Raw genomic sequence first — 16,031 nt, forward strand, 5'->3', positions numbered from 1 at the left:
TTTTAGGATGAGATGATGGAGAAAGTTTATACGCTCTGCACTAACTAAAAGTAGAAGCAGCAAAGAAAAAAATATATAAGTGCTTATACTTTTCTAAATCCCTTCTCAGGTGATTGTCAGCATGTTGTTTATACTTTCTGTAAATAATCTCAATGTATAAAGATTATCGTCCTCACATTACAGAGTTGAGAGCTGAGGTTCTGAAATGTTGAACAGCTTGCTCTGTTTGAGGAAAAAGCATTTTAATGCACAAATGATGATAATGCATCACCTTGTCCAATATACCCCAGAGAAGAAACTGATCAATTAAGCCCAAAAGACAGATGAGTGGATGAGCCCAGGTGAGAACGTTGATTTGAGATAGGCAGACAGACACTTTCTCCTGTAAAACTGGGAGGGACTGGGGAGATGTTATTCCAATGCAGGCAGGACTGGAGGTTGGAGAGATGTGAATTAAGACTGGTAGCTAAGGTTACTTTCTGAGATAAAGGCTTGTCACAACTCTCACTTTGTCTTCATCCTTTCTCTACACTCTCTGCCACTCCTGTGACAGGTGTCTTCAATGATCCCACAGAAGCAGTTAAGATAACAGGGACTGCTTTTGGAGGTTGATTGGCTTCTTGCCACTCCAAAGACCCTCATGTGGATGACTGTAAGCCATAGTTAAGTAATATGTTATCACAACTAACACAGTCACACCCTGGACTCCCACAAGACATGGACCAGACATCAGCTGATCTTGACCGAGAGTTACAGCATCCCAGATTGGTCCTCCGTTTTAAACTTGGAGACTGGAAAGGGTGAGGCACAAACCTAAATATCACAAACGAACATGTATTATTTGGGAAATAGGACACTGCATCCTTTTGAGGGTATCTTTGATCCCTGGGCTCTGACTAATCTCAGAGGAGAGGGTGGGGACATTGACTAGGGCTCAGAGATTAAGTTCCAGTCAGTTACAGAGAAAGAAAGAGGGGAGAAAGGTGCTGGGAACAAGGTGGGAGAATATACTCACCAACTTGACTCCTCACCACCAGGGTCAGATCCCAACTGGCCACCATGTGCTGACAGTCTTTGGGGAATCCTGGGAAGTGACGTTGTCGCTGACCATTGGCTGCCACAGACCTTGAATGGCCAGGACCAGCCGATGTGGAGCAGCTGCTTTCTGCACTGGAATGCACTGTCCCTTCCCACCTGTCCTTATGCCGCAGGTGAAGGTGTTGCATCCTCCTTGGCATACCTGGGCCCAGGACTTGTGCTTGAGCACAGCCTTCACCTGGTTTTCCTGGCCCAGTAAATGTGCGTGCGTGTGTGTGTCTTTCACCAGGCACTTATTGACTACTCTCTAATGATGCTGCTTGTTCAATTGACTTTCTCCATCAAATTCTTCTCTGGATTGCCTGTGAACTCATAGTAAGCATTTCTGTTTGTTATCAAATGCATGTTCTCCAAAGCTCTAAAGTGTCCATCTTGGGTAACAGAAATACCAGCTACCTTGTGGCTTGACTCCCCACATAAATGGTCATCTCCCAGGGTGTTTCTTTCCTACCTCCACCCCCAGCTTTACTGAGACATAACTGGTAGGACTGTGTAGGTTTAAGGTGTAGGATGTTTTGATTCGATATAGGTACCTTGCGAAGTGGTCACCATAGTAACGCTATCTCCTGCTCAGTCCTTCTCAAACTTCAAGACAGGTTAGGCTCACCTGGGGGAATTTTTAAAGTCCTCAATGCCTGAGTCCCACCCCGTTCCAACTAAACAGGAGTCTGGGACTGGGAGCTGACTACTGTATGTACTTCTAAATATTCGCGGGTAATACAATGTGCCAGAAAGATCGGGGACTGTTATTCTCAATGTGTTTTACCTTATTGCTTTATGAAAGGGGGTGTCTCCTAGGCCCTTTGGGGGGCACGTCAGTGGGGTTTCTCTGGCTTTCACTGCCTGCCTCTGGGCCTGTTGATGGGGCGTTGGGGCAACCCTTCGTTCTTCACGTGCAGCATCTTAGTGGTGCCTTATGATCAGCCCCAGCTGTTAAATTCTGGGCTCTGAGAACACATTGAAGGTAACCTGTAACCAAGCTTGAATTCCACTGGGCCTTTTGTCTGCCACTTAATAATGAGGTGGCTGTTGAGGCCTTCAACTGCTCTTTTTGCAACAAAAAGCCCTTCATAAAGTTAAGAAAGCATTGTGGGTGAGCCTAGATTGTTACTTTGTGTAAAAATGGAGACTGTTTCAAAGGGTGGGGGGAACCATAATTGCTTTCTAGATAATTGACTTCCAAATGCTGTCCTAACGCCTTCAATCACGTACTGGGTAGGTGGGCCTTCGGAGGTAAATTCTCTGTCTGAGGTGCTGGAGGGGAGGACACCTGTGGCCTCATTCCTCCAGCTTCTCAAAGTCCTGTGGACAAAGCCCAGAAGACAAAGAACACAGGGCCCCACTCTTACAGCATGTAATCTGGAGTTGGTTTTCTTTAATTTACATTTTAATTGAATTAAATTACATTTAATGGTTTGAACTCATTTTTATAAAGAGTCACTTTTTTTTTTAAGAGGTCCTTAAACATGAGGTGAGTTCTCTTCCCCAGCATTTGCTTCAGTCGGGGTTCGGGGACACCTGGCTCTACTCTGGAGTTTGCAGGGAGCTTCCTCCATAATGAGAGGGGCTTTTGTAAAGGAAGAGCCCGTTGGAGGAAACCGAAAGCTGGAAGCATAGAGGCTTCTCATTGGCTGAACTGTTACTAGGTGAAGAGGACCCAGCTTCCCTGCTGGGCGGTGCAGGGGCATCACTTCCTGCGGGTCACTTCCAGGTACCGCTCTCCTCTTAGTTTCGCTCCTACGTTGGGCGATAGGTGCGTGGGCGAGAGTTCTCTCTTCTAGCCTCCCGACCTCGTTTTAAAGGAGGCTGCTGCTTATTTTCAAAATTCAGCCAGCGCGGCGTCACACCAATGCCAGATGTTCTGAGCCCTCTGAAAACCCTTACTGTCATACGCAGTGTTCATGGTCGCATGGGAGGGACAGGTTCAGAAACAAACTGTATCATAAAGTGCTAGTGTTTAGGAAGGGGTGGTGAGTGGGTGAGAAAGGGACAGAAAGGAGGCAGCCTGGGGTCCCACCCGCGAACAAACGGCAGGGACAATGTAAGTGCGGCACATGCGTGATAGAGGGTCCCTGGGCATCCCTGTCTTGTACCTTTACCCTCTTTTGCTTTCGTTTTGGTTACCTCCCTGTCCTACTCCGTGATTTTGGACGAGCCAGAAAGCGACAAGTTGGAAATTATGGCCATAAGTCAAGACGACACAACTTGTTCCTCCTTGATAAAAAGCCTGACCCTGTTTCAGTCAGGAAGACACCTGGTACCTGCTCTGCACAACAGTCAAAGAAAGCCTTTAACCTCTGTCAGAATCCCTTAAGACATTTTATTTTGACAGTAGAAAGAGGAATGTCGTTCCAAGATAATTAATTCCAACTGTGAACAAGACCCACATGTATGAAGGTTTGTTATTATTACCATTATCATTATTTTGTGAGATTGTTTTAAAATGAAGAGAATAAACCATAAAAGTCTGGATTGTTCCTGGGGGCGGGGGTGGAATAAAGCTGTAGATACCTCTTTTATAAAACTAGACTTCCATAGAATAAAATCTAGGGGGTTTTAATTTAAAAATTTTTGTTTGTTTTTCAATTCCAGTCGACATCCCATATTACATGAGTCTCAGGTGTACAGCATAGTGCGTAGATGTTTCTATAACCTACGAAGTGATCCCCAAATCTAGGAGGTTTTAGATAAAGTTAGGAATGGGGTCCAAGTAATTGCTCATCGGTGAAAGTAGTTTTAAAAAAAGTCTCACAGGCAAAGGCTTTGTAAACACTCATCTGGAAATCTCTTTTCTACTTGGAAATATATTTCACTCTGTCTAAGAGATAAATAGATATTTAAAACCCAAGACTAAATTTCTGGAGTAAAAGAATTGTGACCTGCAGTGAATACTAAATTATCAACAAAAATGGAATCCATTATCGGACTAATCCTAGAAATTAAAGATATAACATAAAACAATGACTTGGATGATCTATATTTAAAACCCAGATCATATAAATAGAGAACAGAAAAAGTAGGTAGAAAAGAGGCAAAAATGGTTTCATTCTTTGATTACCAGAGAAGAGGTATTTACTAATCTTTTCCAAATACTTAAGGTAAACAATAAACCACTAAAACATTAAAAATAGGATGATTCCTATCAAATCACTGGCTAGTATGCCTGTTAGCATGAAGAGGAATTTTCACTCAAAAGGCTAACCTTATAATCAGCTCTTTATTCTGCTTCTGTTAGGTATGCTTGCCACAGACACCTTGAAATTAACTAAAGACTCATCTTCCCTTTTGCTTGTTCTGTCTAAATAAGAAATATAACTGCCTGCAACCCATAGCAACTCCAGCACTTTGTATCTCTTTATAACTGCCTATAACCCATAGCAACTCCCATGCTCTGTAACTGCCTGAGGACAAATTAACCAATTGGGCCATGCCAACTGGCCAAAATGTAACTACACAGATAAGCCCTATAAAAGCAAAGTTGCATCTGAGCTCCCGGCCTAGATCTTCAGAGCACTAGCTCATCTGGGACTCCTGGGTAATAAACCTGAATTCTCCAACTCTCTGAGTGGTGCTTGGTTTCTCCTGGGTCTGATTTTGCAACATTTCTGCAACAAGCATAGAGACCTTATAGGAGAAAGGGGAAAAAAAGAAGTTACATATTAAAAAGATTCCTTGAGCACAACAATCTATTTCAGAAAACCAGCTATCTCATTTATTAGCCTAAAACCAACAAATAAATCCTTTTTTATCTTTTACTGAATGGAAGAATACTCAAACATACCAATGGGGAAGAGCTTGTCAAACAGACTGGCAGCCTCCCTCAGAGCACCCAGTGGGCCAGTATCCCACTTCTGTGTTTTTAATAAAAAGAAATAAAAACAGAATCTCCTAGATATATTTGTACCGCCCCCCACCCAATGTTCATTGTAGCATTATTCACAGCAGCTATGGAAACAGCCCAAGTGTCCCTCAACAGATGAATGGATAAAGAAGATGGGGTATTTACATACAAGGGAATATTTGCCATCTACAACAACACAGATGGCCCTTGAGGCCATCAAGCTAAGTGAGGTAAGCCAGACACAGAAAGACAAATTCTTTGAGAATTGGCATTTCTAACCCTGTTCCAGACAAGGATCTCACTTTGAGAACTGATGTTCTAAAGCTCTCCAGTCCGCAACTGAATGGAGAGGGGAAAACCTGGAAATGCAACAAGACTTCCATAGTCTATAGAGAATTTTCCAGAACACTGTCTTGATCTGAAAGAATGAAACAAGGTGACTCACTCTGGAATCCATAGCCCAGAGTCAGAGCAGATCAGACCCTTGCAGAGCAGGATGACCCCTTTGTCCTTCAGGCTGTTACAACCAAGATCCACACTTGTCAGGGTTTTGTTTTGATTGAGAGCAGAGGCCACATCCTGGCAGCAATTGGAGGTTAGGGCACAAACTCAGCCTGCAAAGAAACATGCATAAGGGAGAAATCAACCCAGACACTCTTAGATTAGATGTCTTTCCTGCCTTTTTTTTTTTTTTTTTGGTATAATAGCTTTATCGAGATTTAACTAACATGCCATAAAATACACCCATTGAAAGTGCACACTCATTGGTTTTTAGTAAGTTTACAGTTGCACGTTTACTAGAATTTTAGGATATTTTCAGTGCTCCCAAAAGGAAACCCTGTACCACTTAGCAGTCATTCCCAATTTCTTCCCCCACTTCATACTAGCTTAAGCAACACCTAGTCTGCTTTCCGGATATTTAAACAAGGGGAATAAAATCAGGATCTCCAAGAGATGGTTACACCCCATGTGCATTGCAGTATGACGATTTACCTGTTCTGGATACTTAATATAAATGGAATTACACACGATGTAATTCATGTGGCCTTTTCTGTCTAGCTTCTTTCATTGGCCATAATATTTTCAAGATTCATCTGCATTGTAGCATTTATTAGTACTCTGTTCCCTTTCATGACTGAATAATATCCCACCATATGGACAGACCACACTCTTTGTCCATTTACCAGATTATGGAGACTTGGGTTGTGTCCATGTTTTGGCTGTTATGAATAGTGCCGCCATGAACACCTGTGTGCATATTTTTGTACAGACATATGTTTTTACTTCTCTTGTGCACATGCCTAGGAGTGGAATTGCTGGCTCATAGGTGCATCTATCTTTATTCTTTGGAGGAGCTACTAGACCATTTTTCTAAGCAAGCTATACTATTTCCTGCTTCTTTGGGGGGAGCTAAAAGTAACAATGGGTTCAGGAAGTATTTTGTGCCACAGCTGAGTTTCTGGTTTTGAGCCAGCAAATTTCTTTATGGTTTAAGACAGTTTGAGTTTATTTTCTGTTAATCATAATAATAGAATAATTATATCATTAATAATAAGAGAACCCTGACACCAAAGGAAAATCATTTAAAATAATTCCGAATAGAGTGAGATGAACACCAATAGGCTATCATTTAGTATATATTCTGAGAACTGCCTTTGAGTTAGCTACACGACCCACTTTCTAAAGCAGTAAGCCAGGTTGCATTATGTTATTCTGATCTCAGAGGCATAATGTTCACTGCCACTGTTAGGGGTAACGGGGATGCATTAGATCAGAGGCTCCCAAAAGTTATCAGTTCATGTCATCCTTAGCATCTCAGTAGTTTTCCCATATCATTCTGTTCCTCATAAAATTTTGAGAGGCACTCGCATGACAGCAATCACTGAAACCTAGCTTTGCCAAGATGTGATATCACTTAAAGGAACATAGCACAATCTGAGGTTGGAACAAAACTACCTCAAGCTAATAGTTCTTGCAGTGATAAACAGATGTCAGTATCTCTTAACATTTAAAATATCTTTGAATAACTGATGAACACTCGAAACTAGTATAATGTTATACTAGTTTAATAATAAACTTTCCTCTTGACGAACTTTAGCAGGCATTTGAATTCTTTCTTGCACTCAGCAAAGAACCCTTTTCTCTCTCAGTGCAGGGCTTGAGTTCTCCTCCACTCAGAGAATTTGCCCTGTCCTTCAACACTATTCTCTGTCTTAGAATTTTGCTAAGCTCTGATAGTATCTTGGCCTTCACATTCTCCAATCTGGAGGAAAATAGTGGGAATTTAGGGCTTCACTTCAGGCACGGGAAGGCTGGGTTCCAGAGACTGGTCAGGATTTTATCAATGGAACAGGTGGGTCCTTTCCAAAGGTGAATTCCTAGCTTTTGCTTTGCATTTTCGATATAGGCCAATTGGACTTGGTGACTCAAGTATCTGTCATTGTAACTGTGAAGAAAATGAGCCCATGAGGAAAATAGGAGGTAGAAAAGAGAAAAAACAAAACAACAACAAAAAACCCCCAAACACTCACCCCTGAAAGGGGATTAGGTTTTCTGTTAAAAACATCTTCCAAAGCAGAAAAAAAAAGGCTCCTGGTCTGTACCACCGCCAACCCTAATATATCTGCTCTTGGCACCCAGGCAAGTGACACCCTCCCTTTGCATTGGCCGGGGCTGGCCACTGTCATCCTTCTGCTTTGCCAGACTTGAAAGCATTGGGCACCTTTGGCTCAGAGGTGAGAAGGACTGCAGGCTATTCTCACAGGTGCTCCAAGTTTGTGAAGGGATGCCCCCTGCCTCTCAAATTCAGAAGAATGAGGGACTTTACAAAATGACCCAGATTCCTGCATCTATTTGGAAACATCTAGAGTAGTTTGTTGGATAATCTTGCCCACTTGCCATCTCCCTACTCGGAGTGCAATTTTACTGAGTAAAAGGAGGCCTTAGGATCACGGGACCCAAAGGAACAGGCCCTGTCAAAGAGGGATAAGAGGCAGTGAGCAGGAGACACACATGCACATGCACACACATCCACGTACATACACATACACACACACACATACACACACGCATGCACGCGCACATGCCTATCCATTGGCAGTAGTTTTCCACTGTTTCTTTTGGGTTATGCAATATAAAAATAATTCATCTGCACATATAGTTTTACCTGTTTCTATTTCTTCTAATTAATTAATAATAAATAGAGAGAACCTAATTTTGTATTTCTTGGAGAAGCCGTGAAAACTTTACGGAACATGCCTATCATGAATGAGAATGGGATGTGCTTACAATAGCAAACTAATCACAGTTGATAGTCAATATTATATTAGTTTGAGGTGTACAGCATGGTGGTTAGACATTTATGCACCTTTCGAAGTGACCCCCCCAATGAGTCTTGTCTCTACCTGGCACCACACATAGGTATCACAATACTATTGACTGTATTCCCTGTGCTGTACTTTACCTTGTGACTGTTTTTATAGCTGGCAATTTGTACTTCTTTTTCCCTTCACTTTTGTCACCCATTTTTTTCTAATTCTCATGCCTTTCTCTAATGGCTTCCTAATTGCCAATTTAAAAATTGTCAATTTCATGGACTAATGCCTCAAATGCTATATTAAACAGTAGTGGTGTTAAGACGATTTCATCTTGTTGCTGACTTCTATGGAAAAGGCTTCATGCTTATGGTAGAATGGTTTTGGGGTGGTTTTCCTGGCATTGGGGGGACACATGGTCACCTCTGTGATCTTTAGAGGAGGACTCACCAGTCCTCTCATCCTATTGTCTGTCCTTGTTCTAGGAGGCCTCTCAGACACTGGGAGAGGCACTGTCAATGACCTCATGTAGGAATGGAGACTCATTGGCAGCATGGTCTTTCATTAGAAACTGGTCTTGGCCTACCCTTCCCCACAGCTAGCAAGGATTAACATCTGTAGGAGGTGGGGCCAGAAATTATTTGCAGTTACTGGGCTTAGTGGCTTCTCAACTTCTCCAGAGGAGGCCTCAACCGAGACACCCAGACAGCTGACCTGGGGGCCAGTCACAAGTTGGAGAGGGACTGGCATTGACAACTTCTCTGAGGTACCCTGATTCAGGGCACATGGACACTTGTACAAGATTAGGAGTCTAGTAGGTGATGTCTCCTCTTTCTTCTGCTCCAAACCTTCCCCAAACCTGATATAACTCCCCCTCTTACATCCTGCTGGCGTCTTCTTTTCTTTCCTTTTTAAAAAGAGCTTTATAGATGTACAAAAACTACACAGGTGGGATGTATAGGACTTGGTGAGTTTGGACACAGGCATACACTGGTGAGATCATCACCATAACCAGGGTAATAGACATATGTTTATCACCTCAAAAGTTTCTTTGTGTGATGTATATTGCATGTGGGGTAAGAACACTTAATATGAGAGCTACCGTCTTTACACAATTTTAAGTGACAACACAGCATTATCGACTATGGGTGCTTGGCTATACAGCAGGTCTCTCCAACTAATTCATTTTGCATAACTGAAACTTTATACCATGAAATATGTGTACCATGGAATTTTGTCCAGCCTTAGAAACAAAGCAAATTGTGCTGTTTGCAGTGAGGGAGATGAACTTGGAGCATATCATGCTAAGTGGAAGTAAGCTGGTCTCATAGGGACCAACACTGTATGACATCACTCCCGGGGCACCAGGAACAGTCAAACTTAATAACCAGAGAAGTGAAAGCTGGTTAGCAGGAGCTGGGGACAGGGGCACTTGGGCACTTGTGGCTGTTGGCATTTTCTTCATCAGCTGCAGGAAGGTGTTGCTCGTCTGTCTATGGGGAGACTCCGGCTTTCTCCACCCAGGACATTCTGCAGTTTTTAAAAAATCTCCCAGCTGAAAGTCTCCATTCTTGTCTCTTCTCTCTCAGGGCTTTGTGCGTGCTGTTTTCACTGCCTCCTGGCCCTCTCCCCACCATTCTCAGCTCGATCCCATGCTGCCTTCGAGTCTTCTGGATATCACTTTCCTGGTCTCGCTGGTCCTCAGGTGCCACCTCATGGCACCATGCAGGATCCTGGCCCAGACTCAGCACACAGGAGACTAATTACAGCCGAGCCGCATTATTCCCAGATAAAACCAAATTGTAACCCCCAAATCAATTGCCAAGGTGCTTTCTCCCGTCAATCTCAGATGCATGTGGAAAGTGATGAAAAATGGATCTCCCGCTGCATGTTCCTACCTGAGTTGCCATGTCTTGGCTCTCACCTGCTACACACATGCACTTCTTTGGGTCTGTTTGGTGCTACAGGTTTGCATTTCAGTGCTTGTTTTTGGTGACATCACTGTTTTGTGTGACCCCAGGCATGGTGCCGAAGTACAGCTGGTGTCCTTGGGGCACGCAGGGTGTGATGTGGCTTTTGGAGAGATGTGTGTCTCAGTCAGGCTTCCTTTGGGAGCGAGGTAGAGCACTGCTGGTCATGAGTCCCATGTTCAGTGGTCATGAAACAATATGTATTAAGGTGTCTTTAAACAGAGACACATGTACAACCAGGTTATGTATTTGATGCGTTGACAAAAATCCGGTGACTGGAAGCTCACAGGAATGTAATAATACTTTTATTTATACAATTCTCAATATAGTTGGCATTCAGTATTACATTAGTTTCAGGTTCTTGGTGACTTTATAGACGTGACTATTGTGAATAATGAGAATGGACTGTAGTTACAACCGCAAAATAACACAGGTTTAATGAACATAATCTCTGTGCCTTGCGCTGTACCGGAGGATAGAGAATTGGACAGGACAGATAAGGACTTCAAATGGCACACCTTCATAGCTGGTCCGCAAGCTTGTGAGACCTGCTCGTTCAAAGCTGTGTTACCTGCTCCTCATGTAGTGCATTGCCTGGCCGCTGGTAGCTGGGTGAGACTCCCTTAGTGCTATTCGAATCTCTAATAAACTTGCCTTCTGGTCTTTCTTCTCCCTATTCATACTTTGAAAGGCTTTCCTCCATGACCTACCAACTCTTCCTTGGTGTCTCTCCTCCCTCTTGTTCCTAGCCACTGCCAGCACTAGTCCTGTGAATTTGGGCTCCTAGGATAGGTTTTAACGAATGCCTGTTCTGAGAATCTCATTAGGGATTCCACCAGCCAGTGGCCTCAAGCACAGCTTTGTGTCCTGCCGAGATTCTGAGATGACCAGTGTCCCAGCTGGACCAAGCTCCATAGGGATGGCAGATCGATCTCCTTCCCTACCTTCCCTCTCTCTGTCATAAACATTCATTTATATCACTTTTGAGATCTTTCTGGCTTAATTCATAAGACTGACAAAACTATGGATATTTTTAAGCAGGTACTTTTTCTTTTTGATACCTCGTTTTAAATTTTTACTTGGATTTATGATCACTTTCATATATTGGCATTTTTTTTGACATGTAAAAAGCTGAGTTTGGGGGTGCATGTACACTCACGAAGCCATCACCACTATCAAGGCCATACACTTACCCATTACCTCCTAAAGCTTTCTCCTGCCCTTTATTATTATTAATTTTTGGTACTGAAATCTACCCTCTTAGCAAATTTTAAGTATACAATACAGTATCCCTCGCCATAAGCACTGTGCTGTGTAGAAAATACCCAGAACATCTTCATCTTGCATAACTGGAAGTTTGCATCTTTGACCATCACCTCCCCACCTCCTCCTCACCTGGCCCTCGACAACCCCCGTTCTACTTTCTTCTGTGAATCAGTCTGTTCTAGAAACGTCATATAAGTGAGATCATGAAGTATTTGTCTTTATGTGTTTGATTGATCTCACTTAGCATAATATCCTCCAGGTTCATCCATGTTGTTGCCACTGGTGGGATTTCCTTCTTTTTAAAGGCTGAATAATATTTCTCTCTGTGTGTGACATTTTCTTTATCTGTCAACAGACATCGAGAGTGTTTCCTTATCTTGGCTGTGCTGTTCGGTGGCCCATACCGTGATGGATGTAATTCAGCATTAATTTTAAATCTCTTCTCTCCTTTACTCCTTTCTGTTTATTCTCTCTCCTGTCTCCCATCTCTCAAATGTCTTTGATGTAACCAATTCACTACAAAGTTATTTTTTTACTCACATTTAGGGTGAACCCTCTGAATTTGACTTAGGTCCAGTATTGAATCTGTAAGTTTGCTTGGACAGGAGTCACTATTTTAATAAGGGGGACAACTCAGGTGCTTGTGACAGCCTTATCTCTGGGAATGGGTGAAGGCAGTGATCTTGAGTCTAGATGGGATTGCCAGATAAAACCCAGTATGTCCAGTTAAATTAGAATTATTTGTTGTTTGTCTGAAATTCTTCTATACATGTACCAAATACCATTCGTCATGTTTCTGAAATTCAAATTTAACTGGAATCGGGGCCATCTGGAATTAAATTTCAGACAAACAAATAATTTTTTACTCTATGTCCTGAATATTTATCTGAAGTTCAATTTCAACTGGAATTGGCATCATCTGGAGCTACATTGGAGTCAAACATTTTTTTTTTTTTCATTTAAGTATGTCCCAGGTGTCATCTGTTATTTACCTGGAATTTAAACTTACCTGGATTCAAATTCAAACTTGGGCATCTGTATTTTTATTTGCGCAAACCTGTCAATGTTGCTCTACTATCTGCGGCCACTCTGTTCTCTCTTCCTTTATCCTTGCCTTGCAGTCTCTCAAGGGTTGTAAACAAGAGGTTGGGAGCTATTTTTAGTACAATTCATTGGTCCTTGGATTATCAGAAAGGCAGATGACCTATTACCTTCAACATACTACTGGTTTTCTTCTAGAGATAGGTTCCTGTGTCTCAAATGATGGCACGTGTGTATTTGTACATCTCCATTCTCCTGCCTTCCTCCTAATCGCTGGGTCTTAAGATGATTGCATGGTTCAGGAGGTGCCCTCTGGTGGAGAGGACAAAAGACAAACTTTGATCAGAGCCCAAGTGTTTTTGAGTCTTGAGGAGCCTGTCTCAGGGTGGAGATGGGCTCAGAATTCTCCTTGACCATTGTCGTCTTTTTGCATCTAGGGAGTGAACTGCCGAGCATGAAGGTTTGGAGTAGACCATGTGGCCTCCATTTCTGGTTTTCTATTTGCTTCCAGTTACTTTCAGTTGAGGGAGCAGGCATTTGAACCACAATAAAAAGCCAATGATTTCTCCACTTTGGTGCCACATGAAGGGGACTTGGGGAATGTCTAAGAAAACCTATCATTAGTGGGTCTCACCCCAAACCAGTTGGATCAGCACTCCTGTGGGGTAGGGAGCACAGCTGATACACGCATTGTCATCATAAAGCTCTTTCTGTGATTCTAATATGCATCCAGGGTTGAGAACCATTGTTTCAGAAATGCAGTCTCATTAAAGTCCGGATAGGATTTGCATGCCCTTCCTTGGCATATCCTTACTTTGGGGACTTTGTTTTTGGTCTAGAAAGATTGTCCTCTCACTTCCTCCTTACTCCACTCACGCCCTACTTCCTTTGCTCATGCCCCCTACATATCTCAAATATCTGAAATGCTTTTTCCCCTCATACTTATTTTTCTTACCTTTTTTTTAAATTGAGGTGAAATTCACATAACACACAATTAACCAGTTTAATGCATACATTTCATTGGCATCTAGTGCTTTCACACTGATGAGCAGCCATCCCCTTCTGAAACATTTTCATCTCCCCAAAGGAAACCTAGACCCGTGAAACAGCCCCTCCCCCATTTCAAAGAGGCAACAAACCCTGGAAAAGTCTTGTTTAGACTTTTCAAAAATTTCTGTCCACCCCAGAGGGGCAGAGACAGAATGTATAATGTGGCCTTGCCAATGGAAACACTTTAAGGGGGAGGCTGCCTCTTTTCAACACTCTGAGAATTTTGTTTTTTCCTAAGCTTCCACATACAGCCATGTACCGCTTCATCAGCAATGGGGAAACATTCTGAGAAATGTGTCGGGCCATTTTGTGGTTGTGCAAACCTTGCAGAGTGTCTTACAGCAGCTGGCATAACACTCCTACTATTGTGTGTGCTTGTTTTTCTAGGATGGACAGCATGGTAGGCTTGTTGACGCCAGCATCACCCCAGACACATGAGTATTTGTGCTGTGAGTCCTGACAACTGGCTTTTTCCTTTCTGTAACACAGGTGCTTGACATAAGGCTCAGTAGCACAGGCCTCCACTTGCATTAAACTGTCTCAAGTAGACTCCTTGCCAGCCCTTGGGACGGGGGTGCGGAGCACCAGTTGTGAGGTCTGGAAGTAGGAGACTTTTTCCTTACAAGTGTCCTAGAGGTTATCTTTGTAGGGGATCTTGCAATCCTAGGAAGAACCATGAGGGTTGTCCAGTTGTCACACTGGTTTGGGAAAGGGGAGGTGTCTGTGGGAAGCTCACAGAGGCCAGGGAGGGCCCCAGACATCTCTAGCTGACTGTATCACTATGGATGGACACAAGTGCAAAACAGTGATACTCTATGCTGGGATGTCATCTGGCCACAGGAAATTCTCAGCGTATGGGATCTCCACATATGTGGGTCTGTCACTGATTGAAATATCATTATGCAGCACGTGACTGCGACACGCGCGGTATGTGCTTGTCTTTCTGTGTCTGCCTATGTCCAGGTTCATCCATGCTGTCAGGGGCAAGGAGTCAGGAAATAGGGACTGGTGAAAGGGGACAAACTTTCAGCTATAAGGTAAATAAGGTCTGAGGGTCTTGTGGAACCAGCATGGTGATACCGCTGTGTTGTAGGATTGAAATTTGCTAAGAGAGTGGAACTTAAATGTCCTCACACACACAAATGCATGAGTGTTAGGTGCTGGATGTATTAAATAACTAGGTAGAGGTATCCATTTACAGTGGATTGAAGTGTGCCGACCATTTAGTAATATTAGATGTTGTATTGCAGTTGCAGGATATAGTGTTATATATACATATATATGTGTGTATGTTTATGTATATGTATATATGTATGTGTATGTATGTGTGTATATATATATATAATATACAACGTATGTATAGTGTTTATATATACACATCAAATTAGGTCAATCAACCATCATGTAGTTCAAATATTCTATATACTTATATCTCCTTACATTTTTTTCTGCTCATTCCCTAAGTTATTAAGATGTATGTTTAAATTTCCAATTAATCATTTTAGTTCTATTTTTGATTTATATATTTTGAAGTTATACTGTTAGGACTTGTTGTATCTTCCTGCTGGACTGATCCTATTATGAAAAGTTCTCTGTGTTCAGTGGTAATTTTGCCTTAAAATCTACTTTATCACAATATAGTGATACCTGTTTTCTTCCAGTTAGAATGTACATGCTACATGTGCCCTCCCATTAATTTACTTTAAATGTCTTGTGCTGATACTTGAAGTGTGCCTTTTAGTTTTAATCCAGTTTGTGTTCAAATTCTTAGTGTTTAGCCCATTTCTGTAATTGCTGACGCATTTAGGTTTTAGTGTATTATCTCGCCATTTGTTTCTCAACATGTTTTTCTATTCTTTTATTGTTATTTTTTGAATAAAATAGTTTTATTCGATTTTTTAATCTAGTTATCCATTCTTTTACTGTTCTTCCAGTTTTTATGCTAGAGTTTAGTGTTCATTTTGACCTATAGTTCACCTGAGATTATGTCGTGACTTTCTGATAAATGCGAGAAATTTGAAGCAGCTGAGCATCATGTCCTTCCCTCTAGTCTTTTTTTGTTGCCATTTTTAATGTGTATGTTATAAATTCCAGAAGATGCTAGCGTTGTCTTCAAGGGTCAGAACTTTCACATTTTCCCACACACTGACCACTTCTCTTCATCCCTTTGTGCGTTGCCGTCTGTTTTCGTGTTGTTTCGGTAGGATATACATATGCTGGCAACACATTTTCTCAGCTTTAAAAAAGTTTTCAAAAATTTCCAGCTTTATTGGAGGAAGATTGACAAACACACAAATTGCATACATTTTAGGTTGTATAACATGATTTTTAAAGGTATGCAGCATAATTTAATATACACATGCATTGTAAAATGCACAGTCACAACAAGCAACATTAGGCTTCATGTGTGCCAGGTCCTGGTGACACAGCCGATAGCAGGCCAGGTCTCTG

Source organism: Pteropus vampyrus, unplaced genomic scaffold (genome assembly GCF_000151845.1).
Source record: "Pteropus vampyrus isolate Shadow unplaced genomic scaffold, Pvam_2.0 Scaffold357, whole genome shotgun sequence".
Taxonomy (NCBI): Eukaryota; Metazoa; Chordata; class Mammalia; order Chiroptera; family Pteropodidae; genus Pteropus; species Pteropus vampyrus.